At 32.0% G+C, this 17,495-nt stretch overlaps 1 protein-coding gene across 1 annotated transcript in view; it reads left to right on the top strand.

The window, feature by feature from the left end:
* LOC145283474 (uncharacterized) overlaps positions 1–17,495 on the top strand; it is a 43,490-nt gene that overhangs the window by 11,698 nt on the left and 14,297 nt on the right. The gene's annotated exons all lie outside the window — the stretch shown is intronic.

Here is a 17,495-nt window from a genome sequence, read left to right as displayed (position 1 = left end):
CAAGATTTCAAGCAATGGAGTATCTGGGAGCATCTTGTAAAATAACGCGTCTTTTCTCTCTGATAGACTTTGACAAGTAGCCAATAAGCAGAAAGAAGTCTGAAGCTCAAAGTATCAAGGATGGTGTACCTCAAATATTTATCGTTGGCCCAACTCTTTTTCTTATCTTCATCAATGATCTCCCACATCACATTCTAAGTTTATACGTCTATGCAGATGTTATTACTATTTATGGCAACAACGATATAGATTTCTTTGAGTCTCTCTCTTCAGATTTGACCACGTTGTACAGTGGGGCAAAAGGTGGCTGGTTAATTTCAACGCATCCGAAACCAAGTTGCTATCTTTTCATAAACTCTCTGATTCCCACTTGATCCAAATCAATATGAGTGGCTCTCATCTAAAAGAAGCTCTTTGCTTCATTGGGTCTAACCCATAATCCTGGCCTGAAATATATCAAATCTGTGGCCAAAGTTGCAGAAAAAATGATTGCGCTATTCTATCGCTCTAGAAGGAACCTCACTTTCAATGCAATTCTCTACATGTATAAGAGTCAGATCCATCCTGGAGTACTGTTGCCATATCTGGGCAAAAGTTATACGGAGCATCCTATCCCGCCAAAATATAGTAACAGTACTTCATTTTGGGGTGTATCTGAAGTTTAAAATCGGTTTTGAAATCCAGTGATGCCTTTTTCTCTTCCATGCAACCTCTTTCTCATAAAAGGGACGCTGTGATCCTGTCTTTTCTGTATCGTTATTTTCATGGTAAGTTCCTGTCTCAGTTTCAATCTATGCTTCCCTATTTACTAAATCTTCGCAAAAAACACACGTCTTCTGCAACCACTATCAATAATCTCGACCATTCCTTAATCTGTGCCTAAATGTAAACATAAATTCTATGAACAAAGTGTTTTTTTATCCTAGAACTGCCAGCTGACTATAACGTGATCGTCTTCAGATGCAGTGTAAATAAGTTCTTGTTTAATCGCCTCTTAAATAAGCAAATCATATCCACTTTCCACCATTGTTGTCCCGGTGATCACCGTACACTCATTTAACCCTTATCCTCAAGTGACTCAAGGGCCTAATAAGGAGCGATTCCCTCATAAAAAATACTCCCAGGAATTACCAACTAATTGATTTTATGGAGAGTTGTGTTTCGTACCGTCCGTTTAGTTATCACGAAACTATCCTTCCAGGCATTATCTCTTTTTTATCTAAGATATAAGTGATGATGTAATGTCTGTTCTCTGGTCATGATTATCATCAATTTTTTTTTCTCGAATGAGGGTCGTGTAGTGAGACCATTTTCCCAGACATTATCTCCCCCTTTTTTTGTAATAAATTTAAATTCCTTGGATTAACGTTCACAGGGAACATGAGTTGAAACAGATACATTGAGAGCATTGCCACGGTCGCTGCAAGGAAGGTGGTCTCTCTCTACCGTGCTAGAAAGTTACTTACGCCTGAAAGTATCCTGTACCTGTAGTTGGGATTCTTTCAAGCGAGACGACGCAGATGAAATAGATAAGATAGATGAGAAATAGAGAGTGGTGTAAGGGGTTTCAAGTTCCCTTCCTAACCTCTTTTTTTAGACGGGATTTAACATTGGTCGCGTAAGAGAGTCACATTATTTTTCTTTGCAATGGTCACGACGATAAAAGTTATAAAAATTGTGAAATTTAGAGAGATGGGATCAATTTCCTAAACATCCGCCAAATTTAGAATGTTTTCAATGAAAATGCAACACGCAACACAATTTTTTTTTTCAGATTAAAACAAAAAAATTAAAACTGGTACTCTTGTGGCGTTGAGTTCCATGGCGTCAAGCATATTTATTTAATAGCTGCTCCCATTTCAAAGGCTAACGCATGCGCCGATAACATTTTTAATGCATTTGTTTACTTTGATAATTTCGGCGCTTATGCACTTATGTTACTGTGCTTTTTTTAAATACTATTTTCAAGTTGAATTCAAGTTTTATGATATATTTTTTCATTAAATTGTTAGGTGAAAGTACAGAATAATTACAAAACACCCTCCTCTCCTCATGTTAAGAATAGCTTTCAAAATAACGGTAACAAAGGAGCATAAGTACCCTTTTTTAATTTAATTTACATGTGCGGATAAACAACCATTTTTTTTAATTTAAAAAGTAGTAAACTTCCATCAATAATGGATAATTTATCGTGTGTGTAAATATCTAGGTAATATAGTAAGCATTGATATGTGTGTTGTTTTTAGTTTTGTGTTTAAGGGAGCGACTATTGAATAATTATGCTTATCGCCATGGAACTCAACACCCCAGGAGTACCGAAACTTTTTTTTATATAACTTTTATCGTCTGCGATCAGTTTTCAATTATAACGTTCTACAAAATTGAACTCCACACCCCAAGAGTACAGAAATTTAATTGAACACCTACTTGATGTCCATCTTTCTCACGTGACCGGGAATATTGCCGTCTAAAAAAGGGGTTAGGCTAAATTTTTATTTTCTTTCCAAGTCAATGGCAACCGTTACAAGTGTTCGAGTATGCTGAAAATGAATATCACAGTAATGCCCTATTTTAGTGTCGGAAATTTTTTAAAAAAATTTTAATTAAAAAAAATAAATACAAACTTTAATTTGTATAATTGTATATAAAAAAATAAAAACGCGACTTTTTTGGTTTTGAGTAAACTCATCATACAATTTAATGGATCTAACAGCATTTGGTACGAATAATATTTAGTCATACATTTTTTAAGACGCTAAAATAAAACATTACTAATATGCCATTTTTGAAAGCTTAATATGTCAGTATAGTCATGAAATGTCCTCAAGAAGTTTTGTTTGTGGATAATGTAATACAATATTTTCCATAAAATTCTGCAGAAAATCCATTCTTGGAGTGGTTTTATTTAAATTTGTTAACAAATTCTTAAAAAATAATATTTTTTTCTCACAATTTCCTATAGTTGGGATTTTTTCAAATAGGTAAGAGAGGAGGATAAGAATGGGGATTAAGAAAGTTTCTTCCGAACCCATTTTTTTTAGACAGCAATATTCACCGGTCACGTAAGACAGATGGTCACAAAGTTTGCGTTCAATTTAATAGAACGTTATAATTGAAAACTGACCCCGGACGAGAAAAGTAAATAAAAAAAGTTAAAAAATTTTGTTTTAATCTGAAAATAAAGTACATGAAAAAATGAAAAAAAAATGTAAATTCTGGCATTTAGAGGTGGAGGCAATTTCTTAAACGTCCGCCAAATTAACTTATTAAATAACGTATCGTAACTGAACTAAATTGTTATAAAAACTAAGTGCTATGAATGTAATGTTTCTCAAATATTTTTTTTTCAACTATTAACAAAATATTAAAATGACTGACTTGTTTACGAAGAAACTGAAATGAAATAAATTTAACTGGTCATTAAATTATTAATTTTACTAAATTCTTATATAACTAAATGTTTTGAATGTTTAAAGTTAATAAAAGTAAATATTTTTTAACTATTAAAAAAATATTAAAGTAGCTGACATTTCCCTATTTACTTGCCTTCCCTCGAGGGCAAAGTTAGACACAAGGTTGGTTTTTAATGTAGGGAAAATCTAGCCCCGCAAGATAGAGAACTCTGGATAGGAACAAAAATAAAAATGGCATCAGTCTAGATGGATTTCTTCTCCACTGACCGAGAACAGAAAAATAATTTTCAGAACAGATACTACACTTTACTCTCAGCCAAAAGGCCACATAACTTGTTTACGAAGAAACTGAAAGATATTCTGATTAGATAAATTTTGGATTTTTTTAATAGGATTAAAAAAATATTCGTTTTAGTGGTATCACATTTTTTAAAAAATTTTCAATAATATTAAATAATAAATAATAAAAAAATATTTATGCAGAATACGGACCGTGATGAAATAATTACGTTATTATTTAGAAACCTAATCTTAAAAAAAGAGACTTTAGATTTGTGCAAAATGAATGGCTGATCTTCAGAATGCATAAACATTTTAACCACTCCCCTTAACTTAAAAATTCTCCAAAATTCAGGAAATCAACCAATTATAATGAAATTCTCAGTATTTATTAATTAATGATCACGAAATATAATGGCCTATTATTTAAAAAAGTCTTTGTTAGAATTGTTTTATTTAAACAAAAAATACATTGACAAATGTACTAAGAAAAAACACATGAATTTATAATATTCGTTAAATTATGCATGATCATATTTAACTCTATTAAGCGCCACTTGATTTCGTGTCTCTATAATCTGAATTAATTTCTTTTTAATTTAACTCTACTCGCACATTTTATCATTGAAACACTACCGTGTTTGAATATATTGTTGAGTGTTAGTCTTACTCATTTAGAACTGCTTAAAAGCTTCATTACTTACTCATTTTGTGTTATGTAGCGGATGTCTGGGACCATCCGATACATAACGGTTAAAATAAACCCCCTTTAAGAAACTCGAAAGGAGGGCATCGAATATCGATTGTCCACCAGTACAAAGTGACAAAAATAATTACGGCGTAAACAGAAAAATCGGACGACGATTTTTTGTTTACAAAGTGAAGTGATTGTGGGGGAGATCGCATATTTTGCTGGAATGGGACATTCCTTTGCGAGAACAAAGAAAGATTGGACTGTCCTGGAAAAACAATTATTGTCAAGGCTGGAAACGTTTTTGTGACGGCACGTGCAATAAACAAAACCAATAGTCGCCCGGCTAAGAAAAAATGGGTTACTGGAGATCTGGGTCAAATGCGAGCAATGCATTTGTAAACAAAACTAAAACTTGCCTGGGAATTGAAGAATCAATTATCGACAATAGAAATGAATTAATCAATCAGCGGCAAGCAAGCGGAGATCGTAATAGTGGAAAAATACTGGAACAAAAGTCCTGTCAATATAACGACGTGATTTTTGGAGTCAAGAGGAGAAGAAGCAGGTCTGAGGACCGCCGAAGGACGTGCGATTGTCGAAGTGAAATCACGTTCTCCCCCCCCCTCCGATCGATCAATAAAAGGAAAGCCAAGCCGCAGATATGAACTATATGATAACACTTTATGTACGGCTTTAGTTAAAAATACATTTTTATACGAAAATCAATCGTGACTTACGTCTTTGATTTATGTTCTGAGTTACACCTGATCGTTATGCGCATGTCAAAACTTTGTTTCAGATACCGACGTTGTTGTGACAAGCTTGACAATTGATAAGTCAGCGCGAGTGAAAAATGTCCGGTCAAAGGGAAATAACCATGCTGTCTTAGCAGTTGCCATTTCAACCGTTTAGCTCGAGTCGTAAACAAGTTAAACTAGCGGACGATCAATGAAATTAACGGCTACTGCGTTTTTGTTACAACCGGGGAAACCTACTAACTACTACCGTTCCCAACCTAGGGTACTGCGCAACGTAACATTTGCAACTAAATATCGAACAATTTTCCCTTCTATGCTTAAAAAAAATTCAATTTTCGTTTAGTAAAGCAAAAATTATTATAAAATTACTGTATTCAAAAGTTCTAAGAATTTGTAAAGAACGTAGCGACGGTCTTTTCTGATTGGCTGTTGGTTACATTGCAACTTTTCCAACATTGACGTTTTATAGATACGATTTCTTCTGAGAGACGGTTTCTTCTGATTGGCGGTTGGTTACCATTGCGACTTCTCAAACATCCAGCCATGGGAGCTTCTTGTGTTTTAAGCCCCCACTGGTTTTCCGATGGATATTCCGCCAGAGCTTCTTGTATTTCAAGCCCCTGACTGATCTTCCGATGGATATTCAGCAAGAAGAGATTCTTATTTTTCAAGCCACGACTGGTCTTCCGATGAACATTCAGAAGAGATTCTTGTATTTCAAGCTCAGACTGGTCATCTTGTGAACATTCAGCCAGCGGAGCTTCTTGTGTTTAAAGCCAGGACTTGTCTTCCTATGAACATTTGGCCAAAGGAGCTTTTTTTTTGTTTCAAGCCCGGACTGATCTTCCGATTAACATTCAGCCAGGGCAGCTTCTTTTGTTTCAAGCTCGGACTAGTTTACCTGTGAACATTTAGCCAAAAAAGTTTCTTGTGTTTCAAACCACAGCTGGTCTTCCGATGAACATTCAGTCAGAGGAGATTCTTGTGTTTTATACACCGACTGGTCTTTCGATGAGTATTCAGCCAAAAAAAAAGCTTTCTTGTGTTTCACGCACCGACTGGTCTTCCTATGAACATTTAGTCAGAGGAGCCTCTTTGTTTTTCAAGCCTAGACTGGTCATCCTGTGAACATTCAGCCTAAAAACCTTCTTGGAGCTTCAACTAGTCTCTCTGTGAACATTCAGTCAGAGGAGTTTCTTGTGTTTTAAGCACTGGTTGGACTTCCGATGAACATTCAGCCATAGGAGCTTCACTGTGTGCCAAACTCGACTGGTCTGCTGATGAAAATAGAAATAGTTTTTCATGTTTACGCAATCATCAGTGTAGGGTAACAATTAGTGCCGGTAATATATGGTAATATATATATATATATATATATATATATATATATATATATATATATATATATATATATATAGTGATTTCAAACCTATAAAGGTTTTTTGAAGTATGAAAACAATGTTTTTTTTTTTAATTTAATATTTTATTTTTTATATTTCAAGCAGTCCTGCGCTCTTGGTCACAAGAAAGTATCTAAATGAAAATGAAAGACGTTGAAAATAAAAAAAGACTGGAAATTTCATTTTTTTGACAGCGTTCATTCCTTGCAACAATATTCGAAAGAGCTCATGTTAATTATTTTAGCCGTTTGTGGAAAAAGAATGTTGTATTTTTAAAAATGTTTTTACACGTATAAGCGTTTATTTCAAATGGCTAATAAAACAGACGCAATTGATTTTAATATATATAATAAATGGTAAGAAACTGAAACAAATTTGTTGAACGGTAAATATAATGTTATTAATAATTATCATAATGATGATATTAATAGTTGAAACAAAAATATTAATAGATAAATATAGTAAAGTGTTAATAACAATGGTTTTAAATAATCATAATATTGATAACAATATTATTGTATCTATTTACTATCCTCTTTACGAGGACTGAGTTAGAGACAATGCGTTTTAATGTGGAATAAATCCCGTTCCCCCTTCTACACTAGTTCAAGAAATCAAAATGTAATCGTAACTGAAGCATGTAAAAGCATCCAGATTTTAAACGAAACAGTAATCAAAAACTGCCGGAAGACGACTGACGCAACTCAGTTGAAAGTACTTGCAAAAACAACCACAAAAAAGCCCAGATGGCCGAATACTACTATGCAACTTTCTTGCAAAGATTCGACCGAGAAATAAAAACGCCAATTCGAAAAGTTGAAAAATTACAAGAAAAAGCTCATTAAGCAAAAGCACTCTGTGCTATTTTACAATACTTATCTGAATATATATATATATATATATATATATATATATATATATGTTTTTTATTTAATTATATGTACATATATATATATTCATATAATAAATATTAATTTAGACCTACATACAATAGTGTTTCATGATTACGCAATCATCAGTTTAGGTAACAATTCCTTCCGGTAATAAATCTATGCACTCTTTCCTTTTACTCAATTTTATATATATTTATATAATAATTAATTATTTAGACCTACATCCACTAGTGTTTCATGCTCATGCAATCATCAATGTAGGGTAACAATTTCTGCCGGTAATAAAAGATGATATTGAACACAAAAAAGAAAATATTATTACAAAGTAAAACCTAGAAATATCATGCATTAAATAAAAAATGCGAGCATGAAAAGTAATATGGTTAAGATTCAGCTTTGAAAAGTAAAAGACTAGTTGTTAAAACTAGAAAAGAAAAAGACAAGAAATTCTAGTAAAAAATATAATCAATTTATAATTTAAAATATTGCAGCATTACATATTTTTTAAAATTCAGTTTAATATTATATAATCAATTCTTATTACTGCAATATTTTAAGTTATAATATTTTCTTTTTCAGTTTTAATAATCAGGCCCTTTACTTTTCTAAGTTTAATCTTAACGATATTACTTTTCATGCTCGCATTTTTATGTGATATAAATATTATTTTTATAATAATAATATTTCTTTATTTTCTTGGAAAAATATTTCTGCCTCAACAGAAAAATATTCAACAAAATGTTTAATCGGAAAATTACTTTACTGAAAACTATTGATTAATATTACGCTATAAAAGGGAAGATATTAGAACAAAAAACACTATTTTATTTATACTTACTCAGATGTGCCTTATACACTAATCAAAATATGATTGGTATTTTGTTGCACTTTTGTAAGATTTTAACACTTATAAATCTCTCATTATAAAAACGATTATTATATTGATTATAACTTTTTGACAGAAGAAATAAAATTAATTGCATATAGAACATTAGAAGAAAAATTTTAAATCGTGAGAACAATTTAAAATCATTAAATTATCAATCAATTTTGTCGTTTAAAAATTCTATTATTAGATTAATTTTAATTTACAAAAGAAAAAAAGAACGGTGCGAAAAATCCCAAATCGATAAATTATCAATAAATTTTGTCAAAAAAAAAAAAACGATTATCTTTTATTTTAATAATGTTAGGTTTTATTTCATTAAAATTTAATAGTATACATAAGTTATGTCAAATGTACATAAATATTTATTATAATGACAAAATTTATTGATAATTCCCTGGTTTTGGACTTTTAGTTCTTCTTTTGCAAATTAAAATGAATCCAATCATCCTGTTTTTATGGCAAAATGTATTGATCATTTATTTAAAATTTTTAATCCATGTTTTTTCCTTTTAAAATCAAATATAATTTTAGATCAATTTACTAAATAATAATCTTTTACAAAATTTATTTACATAATTTGCCAAGATTTATTGATATTATTGGATAATTTTGCATTTTCTTCTAATGTTTTATACACAATTAATTTTATTTCTAAAACATTTTGTTAAATATTTTTCTGTTGAGTTAGACGTCTTTTCTCAAGAAAATACCTAAATGTTTAAAATTATATTTATCAATAACATTAACAACAAGAAAAATAATTAAATTTTATTAATTAATAAAACATGCAAAGAATCACATGTAAAGTATTATATAATGCAATATTTACAAAAAATATAATTTTTTGAGTTATAATGATTCATAATAGTGCCATCGTTCGCCTGCTGGGATCTAGTTACAATACCATACCACGCTGAGGTGATGGTTGACTTTTAATGCTTTTGCTATTTATATTTGGTATACGGCTTGGTTTTTGTCAATTATTTGTTTTTTTTTTTAAATATTCTTCCGAAAGAAATGCCAATACTGTTCGTCATTTTGGAAGGAAAATTGAAATTATGGGAAACATTAGTGTCACTGACAATATTTCACTTGACATTTTAATTTCCTACAATACAAGGAGATTGCCTAAAATCGACTCGAATCAAAGTGTGCATAATAGCTGCTTTTACATTGAAATTTGTACAAAAAAATGGAGGGGTACGAGGGAGTATGGGTGCAAACGGAAAAGGGACGAGAGGATAAGAGAGAGACAGAGGTGAGATGCTCCGAGAGAGTGCAGGTGCATAAGAAATTGGAGGGAGGGAGTAAGAGAGAGGGAGAGCAACTGAGAGGGTATAAGTGAGGGGAGCACAGGAGAGGAGAGAAAAAAGAGACTGAAGAAAGAGCAGTGGTGCTAATAAATAAAATAAAAATAAATAAAAAATACAATACGGATTTAATTTTTAATCTTTTAGTAAAAATTAAAATTCGTTTTTTTTTTGTTTTTGTTTTGAAAAATGGCTAAAATACGCGGTAATTTAAAAATTACTAATTGCAATTCTAAAAGAAAATTATTTGAAAATTTGTAAGACTTGTCAAGTAAAAGCTTTAAGAAACAAGTTAAATGTACGTAATTTTTAAATCACAGAATTTGGCAATGATTAAAGTACTGCAGAATTTGACCCGCTATTTTCCCGAAGTTACCTGATTGTGCTCGGCAGTAGACGGAATTAACTGCTAAAGGCTGATCGCAATGTTAGCGGAACATTAATTTGCACGCTTGCGCTGTCGGCTATAGCTAATAAGCATCGTAACACACTTCTTTTGGGGGATATATTGGTTTTCTAAAACTTTTCTAGCGGTTGGTTTTTATTATTTATTGACAATTTTCTTAACCCCCCCCCAAAGTATTCTATAATTTTGCTTCCAGTTGTTTTTAATGTTTATTAAAAGTTTTCTTCTGCTAAAATTTTAATAACGTGATTATGGTCTAGTAAGTATAAAATAAGCAATTCATGAAAGTAGCTTACAATATAAAAAAATCAGATTATTAGTACTTATGCACTTACGTTAAAGGGCTTCCGGGTGTGTTGTAACTATTCTGTCTTTTCACCTAACAATTTAATAAGCAAAAAAGATATTGTAAAACTTTAATTCAACTTGAAAATACTATTTACAAAATAGCTCGGTAGCATAAGTGCACAAGCACCACATTATCTCATATATTTATTTTTTAAAAGACCATTTGAATAAATTCACAATAATTTTGTTTTTATAATTACAAATGTAAATTATTGTGAATTTATTCAAACGGCCCTTTATTTCGCTGAGTCAATTTCCCCCTCCCTTTCACAACAATACATATATAATAAAATGATTTCCATATTGTAAACTGTTTTTGCAATTTCTGGGACTGACTCCATAACAAGTGGAATGCCCCCAAGACATATATATATATATATATATATATATATATATATATATATATATATATATATATGTATGTATGTATGTGTGTGTGTGTGTGTGTGTGTGTGTGTGTGTATAATGATTTCGGTAGGGAGGGGGGAGGAAACAAAAGAAAAGTGAAAGAAAATAATAAATAAATGAATAAATATCAGTACGGATAGGGACCCTCCTCTTCGTTCTCCTCCAAATCAAACGTAAAGCCAGATTAGAACCCTCCTCCCTCACTTACAATATCGCTAGCAACGAGAGCCCTACCAACTCCCTCTCCCTCGCACATAATAGCACTAGCAGCGAGAGCCCTCCCACCATCTTTAACATCTCGCCTTTTTCCCTAGCTTCCCCCCTCGTTCTCTCTGTAAAATGCAATGCGCGACTGAGCAGCGGCAGTAGCGATACGAAAAAAAAAAAAAAAGCGAATAAGAGGGAGAAAAGCGGAGGAAAAACAAAAATAAAACCCGGGTGTTTTTTGAATTGATCTCACGTGTATGCCAGATTGAAAATTTATCTCTTCAGACCAAAAGGCAATGATTGAGAGAACCAGCGACAAGATACGATGGATGATACGGAGATCCGCATTATTCTGATGATAAAATAAAGGGTTTTTGTTCCGTCCAACTCACATTCGCATACAGGCGATAAAAAAGAAATTGGACAAATACCATATACTTTGAATTAAATCAGACTTAAATGTTCAATTTCCTATAAGCCAGGAGAAATTGTTAGATAAAATGATGTCCACATGGAACAATATAAAATGACGCAGTTTTCGGTCGACGTAATAACGTCGACGAATTTTAAGATTACAGAAGGCGAGATGTTCGCGTTCACAGACTTAAAAAAAAAGAAAAAGAAAAAAGAAAAAGCAACACTGACCATGTGATTGTAATTCATCTACAGATAAGTATCCCAGTATAATAACAACCCAGATCCCAATTTCCCCGCCTCCATCTTCGAACTGTCATGACATGACGATATTCATGTCATTCCTTTTTTTCTTTTCACATTATCTTTTTTTTTGTTTATTTTCTCGCTATGTTTGTTCGGGCTCATCCCGGCCCATTGAGGTGTATTACATTCTGAGATACATGTTAAGTAAAGACCCCATTACACCGTATCCATGCGTTTTGTTTTTGCTTTGCGTTCGAGTCGTTCAAAGTTAAATTGTTAGAGAACAATCGCCTGTTCTTGTAATAAGTAAAAATGAGATAGGATAGTCCGAGAATTCAGGAGAGTTTTAAATAAAAAATACAGATATGTTATGGAAAATGGAATGTAGAATTACCCATTGTTTAGTTCTTATAAAATAGTTTAGATATCTATTTATGTGAAAAAGGAATTTGACGACGCAATTTTGTTTAGGAAAATAGAAATGAAATTAAATTGAGGTTATCCAGATCCGAACCATAGAAAATGTTAAACATTATTGTAAAATAGTTTAGTCGAAAATTAGGTTAGAGAATTCTTCTTAGCAAGCATGTGTTTTTGGCATGCAGTGACGTCATGGATAGGAGATGAGTTCTCAATATAGTTGGAGCTTTAGGAGTCAGTCAGAGAGAGAAGTCAGTGCCGGGGCAGGGTCGGACGGACAGAGCTGACATCCACCTTTGGAGGGGAAAGGTTGGAAATTGAAATCATGTAGACACTTTGAATTCCTTGATGCGAAACCATTGAAATAAAAGGAAGTCATCATTTTGTAACAGCTGTCTTGTGTTATGTTATTCTATTGTTTTATGTTATTGTATTGTGAATTTGTATTATAAGAACTTGTGTTCCACTCATCTGCATAAAAAACTTTGTGTATAAAATTCATATAAGTAATGTGTCTATCATCTTAAGAATGTTTCCTCTCTCAGCTAATTGATGACTGGTTCCTTCTTTATAGTAAAAGAACTGAGAATCATCATCTCAAAAATATATGTGTTAAAGAAAGATAACGTTTATAGAAACACTCCCAGAACTGTCAAACTGTATAACTGTATAAATGTCAATGTCTCTTCTATCTATATATCTATCCCCCTCTCAAAGGTATTACATGTTCCCGGCTCTGTAGTAAAATGTACCCTGTCGCTATCTCACTAATATGAACACTCAAGAACATCTACAACATAACAAAATAAGAACCATTCACAAATCTTAGACTCTCCACAAATTTTACCAAAAGTTTTATTTTTCAAGATTATATAAAAATAATGTTACGCCGAAAGTTTCACATTCATTCAAGCAAGGAAAATATTAGATTCGTGCCATAAAATTATGCGAAACCTGTAATTAAAAACAAAAGTAGAAATATTCTTTACAATTTTAATCTTTTGTGTGAAAATATTAAATAAACAATGCTTAATTCAATGATAATATAGGAAGTTCGAGAAATTAATTTTTCTTCGAGTTATATCGATTTCATTAATACAGATTTTTTTGTTACAATTAATGATGCTTTATTTTCATTAAAAAAGCAAAAATAAATTCATCCATTTTTTCTTCTACCGAAAATCATAACTTTAATAAAGGTATCTTTGGTTTAAAGTTAATAATACATTTCCACCAAGATTTAAATAAAATAATGTATTCATTATATTCCATGATCATTATAAAATAATATATGTTTCCACTGAAAATTTCATTAAAATCGGTTAATTTCCTGATTTTTGGTGAATTTTTTAGTAAAGGGAGGGGTCAAAACGTTTATTCATTTTGAGCTTCGTCATTTATATATATATATATATATATATATATATATGGTTCTCTTAGACCTTTTGTCTCCCAATCATTCGTCTGCTAAACTTTTAATCATGCAATTACGGTATAACGACAATAAAATAAACCATTCATTCAAGTGTCGATGTTTATGGATTTAGCGTGATACAATATAAAAAAAATCATATTCACTTATGTTACCGGGCGACAATATTTTTCTCGGTGATGGTCATAAACTAGGTGTTCAATTTCGTACAACGTTATAATTGAAAACTGATCCCCAACGAAAAGTCATAAAAATGTTGTTTTTTTTAAATATTTTTAAAAAATCTGGCAGTTAAGTTTGTAATCGATGAGATTAACGTGAAAAAAGGAAAAGGTGTAAATTGTGGAATTTAGAGGGGGCAATCTCCTACATGCCCTCCAAAGACAGTTTGAATAAATTCACAAGGATTTAATTTTGTAATTATAAAAATATAATAAAAATATAATTTTGTAATTATAAAAAAATATTTTCAGTTGCGTGCACTTATGTTACTGAACTAGCGAGTGTTTTGTAAATAATTTGTACTTTCACCTAACAATTTAATAAACAGAAAAGGTATTGTAAAACTTGAATTAAACATAAAAATACTATTTAAAAATAGCACGATAGCATAAGTGCATAAGCACCACTTTATTTTACATATTTCTTTTCTAAGGGATCGTCTGAGTAAATTCACAATGATTTAAATATCTAATTAAAAATAAGAAATCATTTTATTTTCAGTTGCAGGCACTAATTTTACCACACAACTGATAATAAAATGATTTATTTTTTTATAATTACAAATTTAAATCATTATGAATTTATTCAAACAGCCCTTTATCTTGCTAAGGCAATTCCCCTTTATGTAAAAATATATATAATATAATAAAATTATTTTTATATTGTAAACGTTAAAATTAAAAGAGTAGTATTAATAATTCTAGCAAGCAGTTACTATGACGCTGGTAGAAAGAGACAGTAGTAATAGTTCCCACAAACAGTTATTAAATGTTATGTTAGTATGAATAGTTACACGAGTGGAAAACTATTAAGGATAAAAAAATTTTATTCGATATTATATCAAACTATATAAAATAATATCTGAAATGAAGCGGAAGAACATGAATATTATTATTATTATTATAATCACTATTACAAAGGAATTCATTAAATATTTGGCGAGAAAATTAAAAATTTGTTTTTTATAATATCCCCAAATCTTCATAAAACAATAGTAGTCGTCATAAGTAACTTTGCTTCGATTTACAGTTTGTCGTCTCACAGTTACTTGCTCGACTAATTAATTTCAAGCAAATTAACCGTCGAGTAGTAGAATAAGATAGTAGCCCGGTGGGTAAGAATATATACGTTTGTCATGTGTAAGCTATACGACTTGTTTGCTGCTTGTGTTTTTTGCTTCCTTACAATGATTTTTAATAAAGTTTTATTTAAATTTTTAATTCAATTTTCACTCCAAACTAGGCACAGTGCCACTTTGAAGCAGGGGATACTATCGAGAACATAAGTTGCGGGGATATTATGAAGGGAGATGAGTAGCAAGATGTCTGTTCACATTACACTTGAACTTTTGCATGTTAGTACACTTTGGAAAGCAGAATGCAGGAAGGGATTTCGAAAGTCTAACAATTCTGTTGGAAAAATTATTGGAGTAGAATACCTTCTTGCACCTAGGGATCTGTATTGTCAAGAGGTGGGATTTAGCTGCTCGTCGGGTTTAAAATTATCGCCCAAAGTTTACATGATTCCATTTCTGTTTGATGAAAACCAGTTTCCTTTTGTTGGTGCAGACCATCTACTAGTTGGCCATTCCAAGAGCGATAGGAGGTTTCCATCATGTCTAAAAGTGAAAGAATGTTCAACAAGCGAAATCGGAATTGCAACACTGTACAACTCATGCGGTGTATCGATACAAATTATAACAGGACTATTGCCAGCACCGCTAAAATGCAACTCAAGACGGTTTAACGCTTAAGAGCACAGCTGAACGAAGTTTCCGGCCACGGTTATGGTTTTTGGCGTGGTTTCAAGTAGGGGCCACATCATACCACCTCACATCAAAGTCGGCTTAAAAGTCAATACCAAAATATAGCTGAATATGCTGAAGAGTGTGGTGATTCCGCTGATGCAATCAAATTACCCCTGGAACACCATGGGTGCGGCAGCAGGATACGGCACCGATGCACAAGTCCAAAGACACCAGACTTGGCTTTAGAAGGAGGGCTACAACTTTGTACCCTTCTTTCACGTGACACCTTCTCCCCCAAACTGAACTGTTTGTTTCAATCTCTTACTGATTTGAATGTCAATATTAGACGATCAAAGGCTGAGATGAATAAATCCATTCCTGTTCATCGGGATGTGTTCAGTTAACCGAGGGAATTAATGTTATTTGCATTAGATGTTATTTTACTGCTACACATTGTCGTCAACCTTGGGGGACATACTCGTTGGACTACTTCGTTTGGTTATACATTAGAACATCACCAACATGACCTCCTACAATTCTAAAGTCAGCCTGATCTCCACCATCCGTCGAGTATTCCCCGAGCTCCTGCCAGCGCCTGTGGAAAAGGCATGCACCCAGTTTCGGACCCGTATCGAGGCGGTAATTGAGGCTGAATGCGGCTACATTGAAAAAATGTTTGCTATATTAAATAATCAAGATACCTGAATTGATTTATTTATTGCTATATTAAATAATCAAGATACCTGAATTGATAAAGCTTTAATGTTTTTATTTTAGGGCGACAAAATTTATATTTCCACTTTTTTTAAAATTTTTACTTCAGTCAAAGTTATCAGAAATCAATGAGCTCACTACCTGGGGTTAACACTTGAATTCTATATGGGATACATAGGTATTCGAATGTTCCATCAAACCTCTTTATCCTTCAAACACTGAGTTAGTAAAGAAATTGAGAAGATATCTAATATGGGTTAGCAGTAGTTAGGAAATCTTATTTGGACAGCGAATACTATGTGATTTTGAATATTTAGTCGGGGTTTACTTATAGAGAAAAGTATCCTCATGTCAGGTGGTTCTGACAAACCCTTGTACAGAGAGACCTTAGACACTCGAGGATAGTGTCTAGTAGGCATTCAAATTCTCTACTATCTTTCCACTGTATATATGTTCTGATGTCATTAGCTAAACATGTTTTTGCAGATGATCTCATAAACGGAAGTGTCCACAAAGTTCAAACGGTTAATCTTGAAAGTGTAAATAGGATCCGGGAAATTCAAAGTAATGTGTTTTAACAGGATATTATATCAGACTGGCGATTGAGAGATTAACGGTCGCTATCTCGAGACTAAAATGGAAACAAAGAAGAAGGCAGGAAATGTCATAAAATCTTTTCTGTTTGTTTCAATCTCTTAATCCATTCCTGTTCATCGGGATGTGTTCAGTTAATCGAGGGAATTAATGTTATTTGCATTAGATGTTATTTTACTGCTGCACATTGTCGTCAACCTTGGGGACATACCGATAAAACAGTTACGAGACTGACTGAAAAATAGGCATGTTTTGTAAGCATAATTTGCATATTATATATATATATATATATATATATATATATATATATATATATATATATGTGTGTGTGTGTGTGTGTGTGTGTGTGTGTGTGTGATGAGAATAATAGAAATAGTAATAATATTTGTCTTATAATTGATATCTTTTATAAAAACATATTAACAACTATATGACGTTATTAAAAATCTCCCCATCATTTACAACCCCAATCATCTCTCCGTTTTTTAATTTTCAACGTTTTTTCCTTTTCTGAAATCGAACAGCGTCACACTTTGCACATGAAACATTTTCAAATATTTGTACTGCTGTTTTTGTTTCTTAATCTTATTCATCCAGAGAAAGTCCCGAAATAAAGACGAAACGTTGATGAACACATAACATGATTTGTTCATCTCTCTCTCTATCTCTCTCTCTCTCTTTATATATATATATATATATAT

This window comes from Euprymna scolopes, chromosome 1 (assembly GCF_053919585.1).
Source record: "Euprymna scolopes isolate OS-2025 chromosome 1, ASM5391958v1, whole genome shotgun sequence".
Lineage (NCBI taxonomy): Eukaryota > Metazoa > Mollusca > Cephalopoda > Sepiida > Sepiolidae > Euprymna > Euprymna scolopes.
This window is presented reverse-complemented; position numbering and strand designations above follow the sequence as displayed.